This window comes from Echinops telfairi, unplaced genomic scaffold (genome assembly GCF_000313985.2).
Source record: "Echinops telfairi isolate 266 unplaced genomic scaffold, ASM31398v2 ScPeMD7_7469;HRSCAF=8507_0, whole genome shotgun sequence".
NCBI classification, from domain to species: domain Eukaryota; kingdom Metazoa; phylum Chordata; class Mammalia; order Afrosoricida; family Tenrecidae; genus Echinops; species Echinops telfairi.
In genome coordinates, this window is record NW_022111372.1 from 72330244 (window position 1) to 72346351 (window position 16108).

The following is a 16108-nucleotide window of genomic DNA, read 5'->3' on the forward strand; positions in this document are numbered from 1 at the left end:
TCCATCCATCCATCCATCCATCCATCCATCCATCCATCCATCCATCTATCCATCCATCCATGAAACAGTAACCGAGATGCTGCTGGGTACCAATCAACACACCAAGCTTCCTCCACTGTCCTCAAATAAAACCCTGAACCCATCTTCCCCACTGTGTTTTCCAGTCTGCTACATTGGCACTATTATTTTTAGAACATTGCCACAGAAATTACTACCCGAGTGCTTGATTTTTACATGGGCCATGAGATGTTCACGATATAATTCACAAGGCAGAATTCTCCCATCTCTGCCAGCATCACAATTTAATAAACATACCGCTATCACCATTTTTTTTGCCTGATTTTCTTTTTCTGTGCTTAGGAAACACACAGACTATACTTTTCATTAATTAGCCAGATGTAGCGCTCTTAGAAGGGATTTTTTGCCACATCCAGTTTTACAGTCTTTTAAAAGTAAACCATCATCTTTCGAAGGCTGCTTCTTTATGGTTTCATTAGTGCTGAGATGGATGGATATTACTTTTTGCAGGAGGCCATTTGAAACACCTGCTCATGATTACAATCCTAGTTCCATCTCTGTATTTAAAATTATTCGCATCCCCACTTTGAGGTAATGTTGCCTTTCTAATACCTTGGAGCCCCTTCAGGCATTGTGTGACTGGAGGTGTTTAGGTGAAAGGAGGAAGGAAAATACAGGCAAATTCACAGGGGGCACGAGTTGACGAATACGGGCTTACAGCGCGGAAGTTCTGCTTCTGCCTGTGGCTGGTTGATTGCAGGGTTGACTGCTGCACGGGGCTGTCAGTTTGGGGTGTCAGTTTGAAGTCCCCAGTCCCTGGTTCCATTGTGCTCCAAGCGCAGACCACGTCCAGCTCCCGGTCCTGCTCTTGGGAAGTTCAAGAGGGAGCATCTGTCCTCACGCACACCGTCCTTTTCTCCTCAACGCCCCAAGACCTAAAACCACCCAAACCCAAACAAAACGAGCAGTCACTGAGGTTGTCTCAAGGATGAGGCCAGAAACATTGTCCCACAGCATGATGGGACCGGGGTGGGGCCTGCAGTAGGCGCCAGGAGACCCAAATTCAACTCCCAGTTTCACCTTTGAGCTGCTTGTGTGGCCTGAGACAAGTCACCCCACCTTTTGGGGGGCCCTTGATTTCCTGGATAAGACAAAGGTGACGACCAACTGCTCACAGAATGATCTTGCTCTGGGTGGGGGCCAGGTAAAAATGTAAATAAGGGAAGTGGGCTGGGTGGAGACAGGCTCCTGGCAGGTTCATGCACCGCTGCCCCTGAGCCCAGCCAGCTGTTGCCAAGAGGGCAAGGAGAGCCTTGTGGGGCCACATGTTCCAGTTTGCCAGGCGTTTAAAGTCTCCTCATTATCATTAGTGGGTAATGAATCACAAAATTTTTAAACACTGAAGGGAAGGGACAGAAAAGTAAACAGTATCACATAGAATCACATGCTACCCTAAGCTAACTGTTTGAGACCCCCTGGCCTAAAAAGTTTAAACTTCCAGCTCTAACATTCCCCCCACCCTGAGGAGTCCTTATTAATATTTCAGGGGGGAGAGCATGTCATTGTAGCATTTTATTTCTCCACCTATTTGACTGGTACACAAAATGCCCGTGCAGCTTATTAGTGCACACAAAGGGCACCTTTCGCTGCTTCTCTACCACTCGCTCGCCTTGCAGGTATGGATGGTCTGTTTCCTCCAGAGAGGGGCCTCGCTTTCCCCAAAGCCTTCACTTCTCCCCAGCACAGGCAAAGGGTTGCCGCCTCGTGCTCCTCAGCGCTGGCGCGAACACAGAGCTCTGCTTCTCTGCAGTATGAATCAAGCAGCCACACATAACCACCCACTCATTTAGATACTTCAAGCTGATACATAAATATCTACGCGTACAGGGTGACTGCTGAGCTCTTTCAGTGGGGATGTGTGGGAGTGGACCCAGACAGTAATTCCTGCTGATTTGGGGGTATGGTAATACTTTATCTTGCCATTGAAAAATCCTATCCAATTAGAAAACACCCTCTCGAAGACTTCAACAACCACTCCCTCCACACATGTACACACGCTTTCTGTCTCTTCACTCCCCCATCTCCATCTCAAATGGCTACTGCATAGTGAGACTGAAAAATGTGTTCACCTTTGAGCCCTGTAGAAGTCTTTATTTTCTTCCATCTGGGCTTTTCACCATCTCATTTATAGGTAGCCTGGCTTATTTTGAGCGATTCTGCACATCGCTATTTATACCCCGCTTGTCAGCCACTTGGAAGAACATTCCCTTTTCAGGCTCATCTGTGTGCATATAAGTGGGGAAAGGCCATGGTTTGCATTGGGCACCATCTCCTCTGTGTGACCCACGGACGCACAGACCTCTGGGCTCAAATAAGTGTCCCTGATTTCAAGGATGGGAGTTGACAAAGACAAATTTGGTTCGTAGAATTTTGTGTGGCCCAAGGAGGGTGCACCCCAGCATGCTCTAGCTCACGTAATTGCTCCTCTGTGTCATGCTTTTCTCCATTCATAAATATGAAGATTTTCTTCGGTTGGGTATTTGTGGGTGAGTTTAGGCGAGTGCAGTTGCTTCTTAAAGCAGCAGCTTTATGACAGATGCACAGTGGGAGAAGGGCGCCCTGGTAGCACAGTCGTAAACACTTGGCTGCTAACTAAAGTGACATGAGTTCAAATCCACCAGCCAGTTCTGAAAGTCTGCTTCCACAAAGAGGACAGCCTTGCAAACCCTGTGGGACAGCTCTACTCGGTCTTACAGCATTGGTGTGAGACAGAATCAACTCGATGGTTTGGCAAGTGGGGGAGAGAGGGAGTCGCTCCTCAGAAAGGAGCTACTCTTGGGTCCCAGTCTTTGAAAGACACCCAGATTTGGGGCTGCTGAAACTATTACTATGGGAGTCCTCATGGCATCCTGGCTATGTGTTGGGCTGTCATCCGAAAGGACTGCAGTTCAAAACTCCAGGGGAGAAAGAAGGTTGTTTTCTGCTCCCATAAAGACCTACAGTCTCAGAAACTCACAGGGCCAGTTCTATACTGTCTGCAGGGTCGCCACGAGTCAGCATCCATTTAATGGCAGTGAGTTTGGTTTGGTTTGTTGGTAGTTATTGTTGGGTTCTCAAAGCTGTAATCTTCATAGACCCTTTTCTAGGCAGCAGTCTATAAAGAGGAGCCCTGGTGGTTTAGTGGGTTATGTGTTGGGCACCTAATCGCAGGGTCAGTAGTTCGACTTCATCAATGGCTCCGCAGGAGAAAGATGAAGTTTCTGCTCCCGTGAAGAGTTATAGCCTTGGAAACCCACGGGGGGCAGTTTTACTCAGCCCTGTAGGGTCACCGTGAGTTGAAATCAACTTGATGGCACTGGGGTTGTTTCTGATTTGAATCTTTGAGGGAGCAGATCACTAGGTATCCCCAGCCCTGCCCTTACGCGCACACACACACACAAGCAGCCCCCTCTGGTACTCTTAAAGGAGCCCCGTTGCCGGCACTCAGTAATGGGTGATGGAAAGCACCAGACTCCATGACTTGCCCCTTGTCTCCTTGTCTTTGGGGCCCAGTCCTGGGGACTGTGTGTTGTTATGGTGGCTGTTCTCCGAGTTTCTGGTTGTTGTTTATTTGAATGGAAGGCCAGTTGTGGCATCAGTTTCTCGATTTTTCACCCCCAGTGGCAAAATGCGGCGGCCTCACAATGCAAGAGTGCGGAGACCCTGTCAGCTTGCATGCGCTAACACTTTATTATCTAATGATCTAATGTGCAACAAGGCAGAGTGCCGGTGCTCATCATCCTGACACAGAATGCCGGCAGAAGTGACTAAATTACTTTATGTACCATTAGCGCTAGCAGCTATGGTGAACTCACCGGCAGCATTTATGCAAATGCCTGTGAATACACTCTGTGGCTTTGTCAGGAAGCTGGCTGACAAGCAGTTTAAATGCCTTTTTTTTTTTTAGGGGACATTTTTTTATTTTGGCAAGCATGTGTTTTTTCCTGTTCTCCTTTCTGCTTCCCACCCCCTCCCCTTTTTGGATCCATAGAGAATGGGCCTCCGTGGGGGTCTCGGGGCAGGGGGTGGGGTGGGGTGGGGAGCAAACTGAGAGGTCTGAGCATTCAGCTCTGCTTCACATCTAGCTGTTTCTTCTCTTCAGTTCTGATGCATTTGTAAAACTCATCTGTGCTTGGAAAACTAGTGGTGCTATAAGCCAAGACTTTTTAAAATATAAACTTTGTTTAATGCTTGTGAGTTCTGAAGCGAGGTTCTGCTTGTCTGACTCAAAAAAAAAGGGCAGCTTTAAAAGTAACTTCCCTCTTCTTTTAATGGAAAAATGGCTGAAAGGTACCTTTTTGGGCTTCGGAAATGGCTGGATCTCATTTCCCTCGAAAGCATCGTGAAGACTGAGAAGGGACGTGTAAACGTGCCAGGACCCTCACACAAAGGTCCAGCTCGGGCTAGCACAGGGATCCCTGCAGAGATGGCGGAGCGGTGGGGACCTCTGCTGAAGCGAGCCGCAGAGCGAGCGGATCAGGTTTACGGGCCGCCACCACGGGCTCCTTCTGACCTTTCAGTTGGTAGTGCCCCTCTCCAGCTGTCCCTGACAATATGGTGTTATTCTTGCTCTTTAGCATTTGACCTTCTTTAATCCTTGTGCTCCAGACAGAAGCAGTTTTTTGCTTCTGTGGGTTGCCCCTGGGTGTCTGACCCCATTGACTCCCGGGACCCAGCTGCATTGACATGTGTTGTTTGATGACCATGTGGCGAGAGGTGGCTCCCGTGTGGGGCGGCTACTCCTAATCACAAGTGAGCAGGGAGCTGCCAAGAGAAAAGAGAGGCCCCTCTACTCGCTCCTGCGGCTGAGGAGGCCTTAAGAAGCAAGTTGTGTCTGGCAGGAGAAGGAGGATCAAGCTGTCTACCTGGGCTCCAGCCCTGACTCTGCCTTGACCTACTGTGTGACTCTGGGCAAGTCACTTCAATTCGCCGGAGGTCAGCTTTTGTGTGCAGTGAAGGGGAGAGAAACGCGAGTCCTCTGTGCGCCTCGTTTCCAACTCCAGACATCTCCAAACTCGCTGCCAGTAAGTCGATTCCGACTCATAGTGACCCGATAAAGGACACAGTGGAACTGCCCCCTTGGGTTTCCAAGACCTTGAAATCTTTCCAGAAGTCAGCAGCCTTCCTTTCTGCTAAATCTCCTTTTAGCACGTGCTGTTCTATGGTGATCTGAACTTGAGCCATGGACTCGTGCCTCCCCTAACACACCTTTCAGAAGTGCCGTTTGAAGAGCAGGGCTTCGGGAAACAGAGACCCTTGCTCCCCATTTTGGATATAACTTCTTCTCTGGATCTCCTGCCAAGGAGTAAGGTGCAATAAGGTACAGTTTAAGTACCCAATTCCTTCTCATTCCTTCGCACTGAGCATCCAGGACATGCCAGATTCGAAGTTGAGCAGTACAAAGCGGTCATGTCCCCTGTCTTCTAAATAGAGAAAACAGATATTAAACACAATTGGCCATTCATTAATTAAAGTTGTATAAGAAAGGCAACCCAGAAAGGGACGGGGATGAGTGAGCATCAGGGACACCTTCTCTAAAGAAAATCATGGTTAAGCCCCAACATAAAAGACGAATATGCTTACACCAGGCAAAGGGGATTGGAAAAAAAGTTTCCAGGCAGAAGGAGCTGTGTGTGCAAAGGCTGTTTGGCTTAGGTGAGCTCAAAGAACAAAAAGGAGACAGGCATGGGTTTTGCTGTTCCCATCAAAGGCAGGGTGCAGGAGATCATACTGGGGCGGTGGCCAAGGACCAGCTCGTGCAGGCCCATGTGGGCTGGTCAGGCTACGGCCTTGATGGCGATTGTGAAAACAGGATGGGTCCAAGCCAAGCGTTGATGAACTCAGTTTCAATTACATAGGCTCCTAGTGTCCATGAAAGCCCAGGGCAAGATTACTTGGAGCTGGTTATAACTCTGCCCTTGCTTGCTGGACTTGAGAAGCCCCCCTCGGAATTGCTCATGGCTTGGAGCTGTCTCCCTGATGACTCTCATTCGATCAATAGCTAGAGCATTCAATATAGGAAGAAAGTGAAATGTTTTGTGAGTTCTTTTTCCATATGGCTTTTGTCTATTGATCTACTTCCCCCCCAACCCCCCACGAGGGATGTAGAAAGAGTTGACCAATGAGCCTCTCTTGGAGCTAGTGAGACCCTCACCTTTTTCCGGTGGTTAAATTGTAGGGCCCCTGCCATAGTGGACCTATTTAACATATACGACTTGTCAGCTCCAACAATGCTAACACCGGAGTGAACATGATCTAAAAGCTACAGTGGGGAACATGCCTCTCTAGGTGGGGCTCTCCCTTCCCACCGCAAGCCACGATGCAGTCACAGCTAGTTCTGGGTGAAGGGCCGGGGGAATCTGGAGGTCTTCCAGTTCACCCCCTCCACATTTTACAGAGAATCACGAAGGTCCAGAGATGGTCTATCACCTGACCACCTTCCCACAGTGGCTCTCAGTTGCCATCACGTTGGCTCTGACTCACAGTGGCCTTGTGTATAACAGAACATAGGGTTGCCTGGTCCTGTACCGTGTTTTGCGTGGCTTCCAATTTTCCAACACGGTATCTGGCAATATTCTGCTGTGATCCATAAGGTTTTCATTAGATAATGTTTGGAAATAGCTCACCAGGACTTTCTTCCTAGTCCGTCTTAGTCTGGAAGCTCTGCTGAAGCTTCCAGCATTATAGCAGCATTGCAAGCCACCACAATATGACATACTGATAGACGTTGATAGTCGCATGGCTAATTCATGGAAGAATCTACGCAGTGTCTTTCCCACTAGCCCAGGGCATACTAGCCATCAGATGTGGGCTTCGTGCCTGCACTGATTTCTGGTTCCCAGGAAACACACTATGTCAGAGCACTGGAGATCGCTCCCCAGCTGCTGCCCTTGCAATTCACATTGACCTAAGCTTTTCTCTGGTCAAACTTCCCTCTCATTCCAGCACTCCATGGCTCAGAAGACGAAGGTCTATAAAATCACTCGTCTCTGGCCCTGGGTGTCCATTCCGGGTGAAAGCAGGGGATGGGCGATGCAGAGCTGCACACACAGGTGTGTGACAGGGTCCTGTGGCTGGTTTCCATGCAAATCCCAGCCGGGCCCACAAGGCAGGATTATGTTGGTGAGGGGTCCACATTAAATAGAGAAATGCCAGCCTCCTCTGTTGTGACTGAAGGTAGCATCTGACAGCTTAGCAGTCGACTTCTCCACTTGCAAAAGGAAGGCATATGCAAGAACAGAGCATGCGGGTGAAGCCTATCCAGATGTGTCATGGCAGAGAGCACCGGGGCTTTTCCTCGAGCAGTTAGGAAGGTATATCTTTTGTCTTCTCTTGAAATATAAAGAAGGCGTCAAGTAGTCAAGATAACGCACAGGGCTGTAAGGAAAGACTGATTTTCAGTGTATCGCCTGAGTAATTCATAAAGCAGATAGCGCCAGAAATCCTAACACTGCGGACCTGGAAGCCAGCAAGATCTCAGCTTCGGGCAGATTAAAGACTTCATGAGCAATAGGTAACTGCTAACTAAGCAGATAATCTTTGTTATCCTTATTTGAACACGACACCACCAGCAGCGTTGCTGACGCTGGAGAAGTGGTGCTCAGGCTTAAGTGCCATGCTTGATAGCAATGTGCCAGGCCAGGCCATAATGCTTTTGTTAGTCTTGCTATCACTGCCGCTGTTGTTTTTGGACTCTTACCAGCTACCATCTATAGAGCATTCACTATGGACCAACACCGAGGGGAGCATTTTATACGCACCCCCTCATTCCATTACCCAGCAAATCTGATGAGATAGAACACTTAATGTCTTCATTTTACAGATACAAAAATCTCGAGGCCTTGAGATGGACAGTGACTTAGCTAAAGCTATATATATATATATATATTTACAGCAATTACAAAAGGAATAATGAGAACCATTGAGCTCTTGCTATGCCCAATAATAGAGTCCTATGGATATCCCATTGCAAAGATGCAGAAACTGAGGCTAAAGCAAGAGAAAGTAACTTGCCCAGAGTTGTTGCACAAATAAGTAGTTGCTCCAGGATCCAAACTCAGAACGTGCAATTCCAGAATCCTTCCTTTTACCTATTTCTCTCACACCTTCTACAACACGACTTTTCATCTCCTATCCCGTTGTCCTCTCTTGGTCTCAGCGCAGGGCAGGCAGTTGTGCTGTTGGTGTAGGTAGCCCTGTTCAAAGGTAACCCTGAGCACATCGTACAACGACAGCAGCACAGGGAAGCAGGACAGACTGGACATCTGTACCTCGCAGCTCACTCTCTTCCAGTAACCGGCCCCCCTCCCAGCTCCACCTTCTGCTACGACAGTACCACATTCTACTGATCAAATAAAGGACATGCTGCTTTGAGGCGGTGCCTGGGATATTGTCTATGGGACGAGAATGATAAGAAAGAGGCAGGTAGTGTTTTATTTATTCACAAGGATATTGTAACTCATCTCTCTGGAATTCATTTGTTGACCATATGGGCTCTCTGGCATGTATACAAAGCCAGGGGAAGGAGACCACGAGAAAAGAGTTAGAGCCTCTTCTGATACAAATAGTATCTTCCTTAGGATACTGAAATGTTACTGAAACTGCGACTAAAAGTAACAGGGAAACAGATAAGGCTGTAAGGAGCTATTTTCTCATATAAAAGTCCCTGGACACACCTATCAACTATGGGGAACTGCCAGTCTTTTGTGTTTCATCTGACTTGATAGATGAGAGAGTCACGCCTTGTTATTTCAAGAAGCATGCGTGTGTGTGTGTGTGTGTGTGTGTGTGTGTGTGTGTATGCTGCTTTATGCGTATATTTTGGGCAGAAATAGCAGACAATTTTTGAAGCCTAATTTTCTGCTTTATATTTGGTTACAAAACCAAAAACTTTCCAGTCGTGCTGATTTGCCAAGTGGGGTATGACAAAGCAGGGGCTTCTCTACAGACAGCACAGGAGATGCCCGCCCTGGGGACTTTTTGCGTCTGAAAAGCCGAGAATCCGAGTGATGCGAAAGCGCAGGTAGACGCTTCTGTGGGCTGTGAGTAAACTCTCCTCAGTGTGAGTTGTCTGAAATAATGGCCAGGGCCTGGATGTTTTTGTTTGTTTTAACACTCTCAAGGCTAAACAAGAAGAAACAAAACAAAGTCTCATGGCTCTGTGACATCATGTAGGAGGTACTTTAATGTCTCTTGGTCTATGTTTCCTCATCAGTTTAGGGAAGGGGTTGGGGGTAGGTGGGGCTTGGTAGAGCCCTTGGCCATTTGCCATTTGAACACAGCTGATGACCTCCAAGGGTGTCCTATCTCTGAAGAGCTGCCCACACACAGCCCTGGTGAGTGGTCCATCAAGGCCAAGGTGATGGTCACTTCACAGGACCGACTTAAGGCCAGCTTATAGCCAGGAGCTTGACAGTGTTTTTAGGAGGCATGACAGGGCAAAAGATATGATGTACACACCACATGTATCTTAGGTAACCAACTCTCAGCAGACATCTTCTCCCTGAGTTCCTCCAGCTGAGAGGATGTAGTATCTAGTCCACTGGAGGTGAGGAGTTAGTTTTGAGACTAATGCGTTCCGTGCAGTTATGTGAGCTGATTTTAGGTGATGGGGGGAAACACTTAACACAAGTTTCTTAAAGTCATTATATGCTTATCTTAATGCTTAATCATTAAGGATAACAACCTGTAACCTCTTAGCTATTATTGCTTAGGGCTAGCTAAATATAAAGAAAAAGTTGGTCTAAATAAAAATAACAAATCATTAATATTGAGTGAAGAATAGTATAAGTGGTACCCAAATCCACTGCCATCTAGAATATTCCGACTCACAGTGACCCTGTATAGTGTTTCCTAGGCTGTGAACCTGCATGGAAGAAGCAGACAGCCTCATCTTTCTTGTGTGGGGTGACTGGTGTATTTGAACCTCCACAATGCAGTTTGCAGAACAATGCATGCCCTGCAGCATCACCAGGGCTCCATCAAGTGCCCCCAAACTGAAAAACTCATGGCTGTTGAGTCCATTCTGACTCCTGGCGGCCCTATTGGACAGGGTAGCCCTCCCCTGGTGAGTTTCCGAGACTGTAGCTCTTTAGGGGAGCAGACAAGTTACTTCTTTCCCCGTGGAGCGGCGGGTGCTTTCCAGCTGCTGACCCTGCAGTTAGCCGCCCAACCTCCAAGCAAAGGAGAGGGCAGAACCATGCGTGGCGTGCGACACCCACTGCCACGGAGGATTTCAGGATTAGGAGAAGTAAGACTTTTAAAGTCATCAGGCAACAGTGAAAGACTCTAGGGAACACACACACACACACACACACACACACACGTGTCAAATACTACTTTCTAAATGAGGATCTTTTTGACTCAGTTTACCAATGAATAACATTGATGTCTTAATAGGATTTGAGCAATCCAAATTTCCCCCAAGTCGGTCTTTGTTTTACTTTTTAACCAGTAGTGCCTGCCTGTCAAGGGTAACAATTAGTTTGGAAGGGAGGATTTGAGCAGAGACTCAGCCGGGGTCCACCCAGGCAGCACATTATGATAATATATACAGAACCAGCTGGACACTGAGCAACGCTGACATTGTGTTGTCAGGGGCAGGATCGCCCATCAATTTCCCAGATAGGATTTGAGTTCAAATGACAGAAAGAAGAGCAACTGTGTTCAAACTGGTGCATGGGGGAGGGGCAGGGTGGGCAGGAACCAGCCAGGCCTAAAGACAGGAAGTCCTGGTACCTCCGGAAGGGGGTGGCTCTGTTTTCTCATCTGGTCGCTACCCTTCCTTCTAACCTTAACATCTGTCAGCAAGATCCACCTGGACCCTTGCTTGATGATAGCCCACTGCAGGGGATGGGGTGGGAGGGGGGTGCTCTGGTGCTAATTTTAACCCCTAGGAGAATGGAGTGCCAGCTGCTGAGATAGGCTGCGGATCAGCCTGGGACACCACATTCCGCTTAGGAAGCCCAACCTGAGAGTGTTGCAGATTGCTAACAAGGGCTTGAACGGTTCTCCATGTTTAAGCAAGTGTTTAGTTCCTTACTATCTTAATCAGTATGATGATTTCTCAGGGATTCATTTGCTTACGCAACTCTTGGTCTATTTACTGATTGTGTATGATATGAGATAATAAGATACAGAGATGAACAAGGCAGGGACACTTGTGATGTAGAGTTTAGACTCATATACATGTGTGTGCATGTTTATGGGTCTGTATTGAGCAAGTGATTACCTGATAATTATGTAAATTGCAGTTAGGGTTAGTGCTGCACTAAGTGGAGAGACACCAGCCACCAGGGAAACACGGTGGTGTGGTGGTCCGAAGTTCATTGCTAATAACTGAAAGGCTGGTGGGGTGAGTTTGCCCCTGGGGTTCCGTGAGAAAGGGTTGGCCATCTGATCCTGTTCAGCTGACAGCCTAGAAAGTCCTCTGTGGGGTTCCACTCTGTCACCTGTGCCACCCAAAATAGTCTCAAACAGCCTATAATAACCAGGACACGAGGATGTAAAACAAAGGGGCTCCGTCGAGTCTGAAGAATCAGGAAGATTTCTTAAAAATTTAAAACAAGGAGGAGGAGAATGTAGTCCACAAACAAGAAGGGGCACTTTTCGGCAAATGGGAAAGGATGTTCAAAACCTCCCACTGGGTCAGCACATTAGCAGCTAGGAGCAGGGCTATGAGGGAAAGTGTTTGGATAAATCTGAGATCTAATGTTGAGAAAATAAATTCAGACATGACACTAGGGTTGACTAGTGACTTGGGGATATTTCCTTACTCACAGGTGAATTTCCTTACTCGCAGCAGAATTCATTGTCCAATAAATGCTAGTTTGGGGACCAGTATTTCTGGTGATGATGATTTTGGGTGGTAGTACTAGGAGCAGTCTCTCAGCACTTACTACACACTTTGCATCGTCTCTTTTAATGCCCTCAGCAGCCGTGGGAGGGCAGCACTTATTACACCCATTTAGCACAAGAGGAAAACTGAGGCCAACTTTCAAGGATTTGGCTGTGGCTAGCTAGAATAGAGTTAGCTTTTGGCACTCGAAGTCACCGACACAAGGCGGTCATCAGCAACGTTCTTTCTCACTGTTTAGTCAATGCCAATCCCCTATCACTGGACTTCAGGCACAGAGGGAAATTATCCTGCTATTTGAGCCCGTAATGTAATACCTGCTTCAATTGGAGCAAATTGACAACGTTACTCAAAGGCAAATTGAAAAGCCAGATCTGTGCAAATCCCCAGGGTCAGTCAGTTGGCATGTGCTGTGATATATGGGAAGGTGCTTTTCTGGGTTAAGATAAAAAAAATCCTCGTATCACGTCACGTTATCGGGCACCTCATCGCAATCTCTCTGTGCCAGCCCTGCAACTTGAAATACTCAGTGGACAGAAATGAGACTTTATAGAAATTAGGAGATCATCATCCTTATCAGATGAACACGATGCCATCAGCATGATGTTAGCATCCTCAGGGAGAAAAAGAAAATAGAAAGATTTACCTGCAGAGGAGCAAGGGAAAAATCTGCAGCCTGAATTAGAGGATTATTGCCTCGCTGCCAACCTGCCGTGGGTAAGTTGGCTGGGAGATGACCTTGTAGTTCAGATGCTGCTTAAACATAAGTTGCTGGTCAGTCAGAGCAGAAGCACTGACCCAGGAACGCGGACAGTCGCAGAGAAAGAGGAGCAATGTGAAGCGCTAAAGGGATGCTCCCGAGCCCTCAGGATGCAGCCGTAGATCTGCCTGGGCCGACCTGTGTCTGATGGGCCAGCATGAAAGTGGAACCCAAGGACTAATGTATTTTTATCCCAATCTGTGAAATCAATCAATATTTCATATGTGAACATATGCTCCTGTGTTGCTGACTTATTTAATTGGCCATTACAGTCAGCAGCACACCAGTTGTTCAAACCCACATTCTCTACCTGAGATGCCAGGAAGAAATGTAACAGAGGACCCGGGGAATAGGAACACAGACGGTGTCAGGTTTGGGGCCGATTCTTAGCACATTCATGCCTTTCATCGACCTTGGAGCAAAACAATCAAAACTTTAAGATACAAACAAGTATAAATATAGATAGCATGATGCTTTAATTCTTAGGTAGAAGGGGGTGTGTGTGTGTTTTAAATTGAGAGACCCTCGTGGCCCAGTGGTCAAAGTGCTTGGCTGCTAACAGAAAGGCCTGTGGTTTTAACCCATCAACCGCTCCATGGAAAAAAGCTGTGGCAGTCTGCTTCCATAAAGATCAACAGCGTTGGAAACCCTCAGTGGGTCTGTGCTCTAGGGCTGGTTTGAGTTAGAATTGACGGGACAGCTTTGGCTTTGGTTTCTTGTTTGATTGCTTTGATTCATTGTTGTTATTTACTTTTGTGTTGAGTGTTGAAGCCAACAGGTACAGAGTTGCCTACTGCGAGCCTGGCTGGAGGCAGATGCTTTTAGGTATTTTATCTCCAGACCTGTGAACAATGGGGGTGCATCCCAGAATTCCCAGCGTGTTTTATCATTACTTGAAAACAAGCCCAAGTCCCAGCCATTGCTACTGAGATGATTCTGCCTCACGGTGTCTTTTCTGGGCAGTCATCTTTATGGAGCACTTCCTGGGTCCCGAGAACAATTTGCCCTGAAGGGTAATCTGCAGGTTGGCAGTGTGACCCCATCCAGGAGCATGGCAGAAGCCAAGGCTTGCCGACCCGCTCTTGTAGAGATCACAGCCAAGCCAACCCCGTGGAGCCCTGAAACACACGGGAGCCATATAAACCGGCACCCGCTCAAGGGGCAGCTAGTAATAACAGCAGCATTCTTCATGGGAGTGGATTGCCAGGGCTTTCTTGCATGGCACCTTTTGGTTGATAGTCAAGTACAAACCCTGATAGGGAGGAAAATATATGTTTTTATGAATTAGAGCAATCTTTTTCTTCCCTAGAAGGAATTCTGGGTGGTGCATTCTGCTGCTAACTGTACACTGAATTTCCAGTCCACCCAGAGGTACCTCTGATCGATTTCCAACAAAATCAGTCACTGAAAACCCTATGGAGTATAGACTTATTATGATACACATGGGACCACCATAAATTGAAGTCAACTAGATGACAACTAGTTTTGCTTTGCTTTGATAGAATCTCCTGGCTAAATCATCCAACTCTGTGGCAACAGATCTATAAAGTCCAACCAGCGATTTCTCTGCCTTTCAACTCTGGCAGAACCCTAGGAGCTTTTCTTGATTTGGTTTGATGATGGGCTGTGGATGTCAATCCTTGTGGCCCAAATAGAAAAAAAAAATAGTTGGGGCAAAATACTATTGAGATAGCATTTTAGGACAATCTCTTTGCCAGCTGCACTGGTGGCCCAGTGGCTACTTTCTGCACTGCTAACTGCAAGGTCAGTCGTCGGAGACCATCAGCTGCTCCTCGGGAGAAAGCAGAGGCTGTCTACTCCCCTAAAGAGCTGCAGCCTCGGAAACCCCCAGGGACCATTCTACCCTGACCTAGCGCGTCCCGGTGAGTCGGCACCAACCTGTGGCAGTGAGTTTGGAGGCATTTCCCCCTTTTTTCTTTAATTAGTAAGCTTGTGTGTATGTGTGTGTGTGTGTGTGTGAGAGAGAGAGAGAGAGAGAGAGAGCAGGCACACAGTTCTAACATGAACACTACTGTGAGTAAAATGACAGTTAACGGTAACTTCTCTTTATGTTAAGTCGTAGAAGTTGTCTATCATTTACAGAAGTATTGGTTGTTGAAACTGCGTGTGTGTGTGTGTGTGTGTGTGTGTGTGTGTGTGTGTGTGTGTAGCAGCTCAACTTGTAACAATAGAAAAGCGTCTAAGCCTGGGAAATCCGACAGTAATTTCAATGATCTTGTGTTGCAATTGGCACCTGTGGTATTGTATTAGGATGCTTTTTCTTGAACTTGGAAAGAGAAGAAGGTAAAGAGAGATTTTACTATATTTCATATGTGGGCCTGAGTCTTAGGGGGAAAATAACTTAACTTGGAAATGGAGTAGTAATATTCTGTAAAGTTCATAAATACCCACCCTCTCTCTTGAGAATAAGGCTTTGCACAACTAATATTTTATGGGGTTTGGGCTGTATCTCCATGACTGGAGTGACTGTTTTAGCCAGCTTGAGCAGACAGTTCAGATGAACACCAAATTAAAAGGGTAAGTTGGACATTTTAAATATTTAAATACGTGTATGTGTGCTGATGAACACAGTAAACAGTTTGCAAATATTAATCCAAGTGGATTCTCAGACTCTCAAACTCAAGGGGAGCTCATTTGTAAAATGGAATTAAGAGGAACATTGACTTCTCAGGGTTGATTTGAGAACAGCTGAGATCACATATGGGAAGGGCTTTTGAAAACTTAACAATGCTAGGTAATGAACAGGTGTTATTTGCATATGGCAATCCATGTCAAAGAAATATATTTGTTTTCTTCCAGTTGATTCCAACTCGTGGCCACCCCATTTATTTCAGAGTAGAAACTGCTCCCTCGGATACTCAATGACTGTCTCATTGGGAAGAAGGTCACCAAGCTCCTCTTCTGAATAGACCTCTGAGTAGACTCTCAATGCCAACCTTTTGGTTGGTGGCTGAGCACAAGCTACTTACATCAGCATGGATATATACTTGTATCTCAGATAAAGGCTTAAAGGAAGGTGCAGTGTAGGTGAAGTGAACGGAGAATACACGGAGGAGCATTTTGGTGGGCTAATATTTTGAAGACTGGGGTCAGAAGAAACAACTTCCCTCCGAAGATGGGTCTTTTGGACCAAGGCCTGCTTGGCTGGATGACAGTGAGTTGGTACAAAAGGGATGGTGGACACATAGGGAGCATGTGCACACAATGGGTCTGGAGAATCTGTCATCGTCTTTTCATTTTCTTCTCCCATCTGCCTGCTGCTCCTCCTCCTCTTACCATTGATTCATCCTGTACCACGTAACTCACTACCCCTTACCATTGATTCATTCTGTACCACGCAGCTCACTACCTCTTAACATTGATTCATCCCGTACCACACAGCTCACTACCCCTTACCATTGATTCATCCCGTACCA

The 16108-nt window shown here is 46.9% G+C and overlaps 1 protein-coding gene across 1 annotated transcript in view; it reads left to right on the forward strand.

Moving 5' to 3' along the window:
- The window catches only part of EBF1 (EBF transcription factor 1), a 479517-nt gene that overhangs the window by 323862 nt on the left and 139547 nt on the right, over positions 1 to 16108 (forward strand). The window lies entirely within an intron of this gene.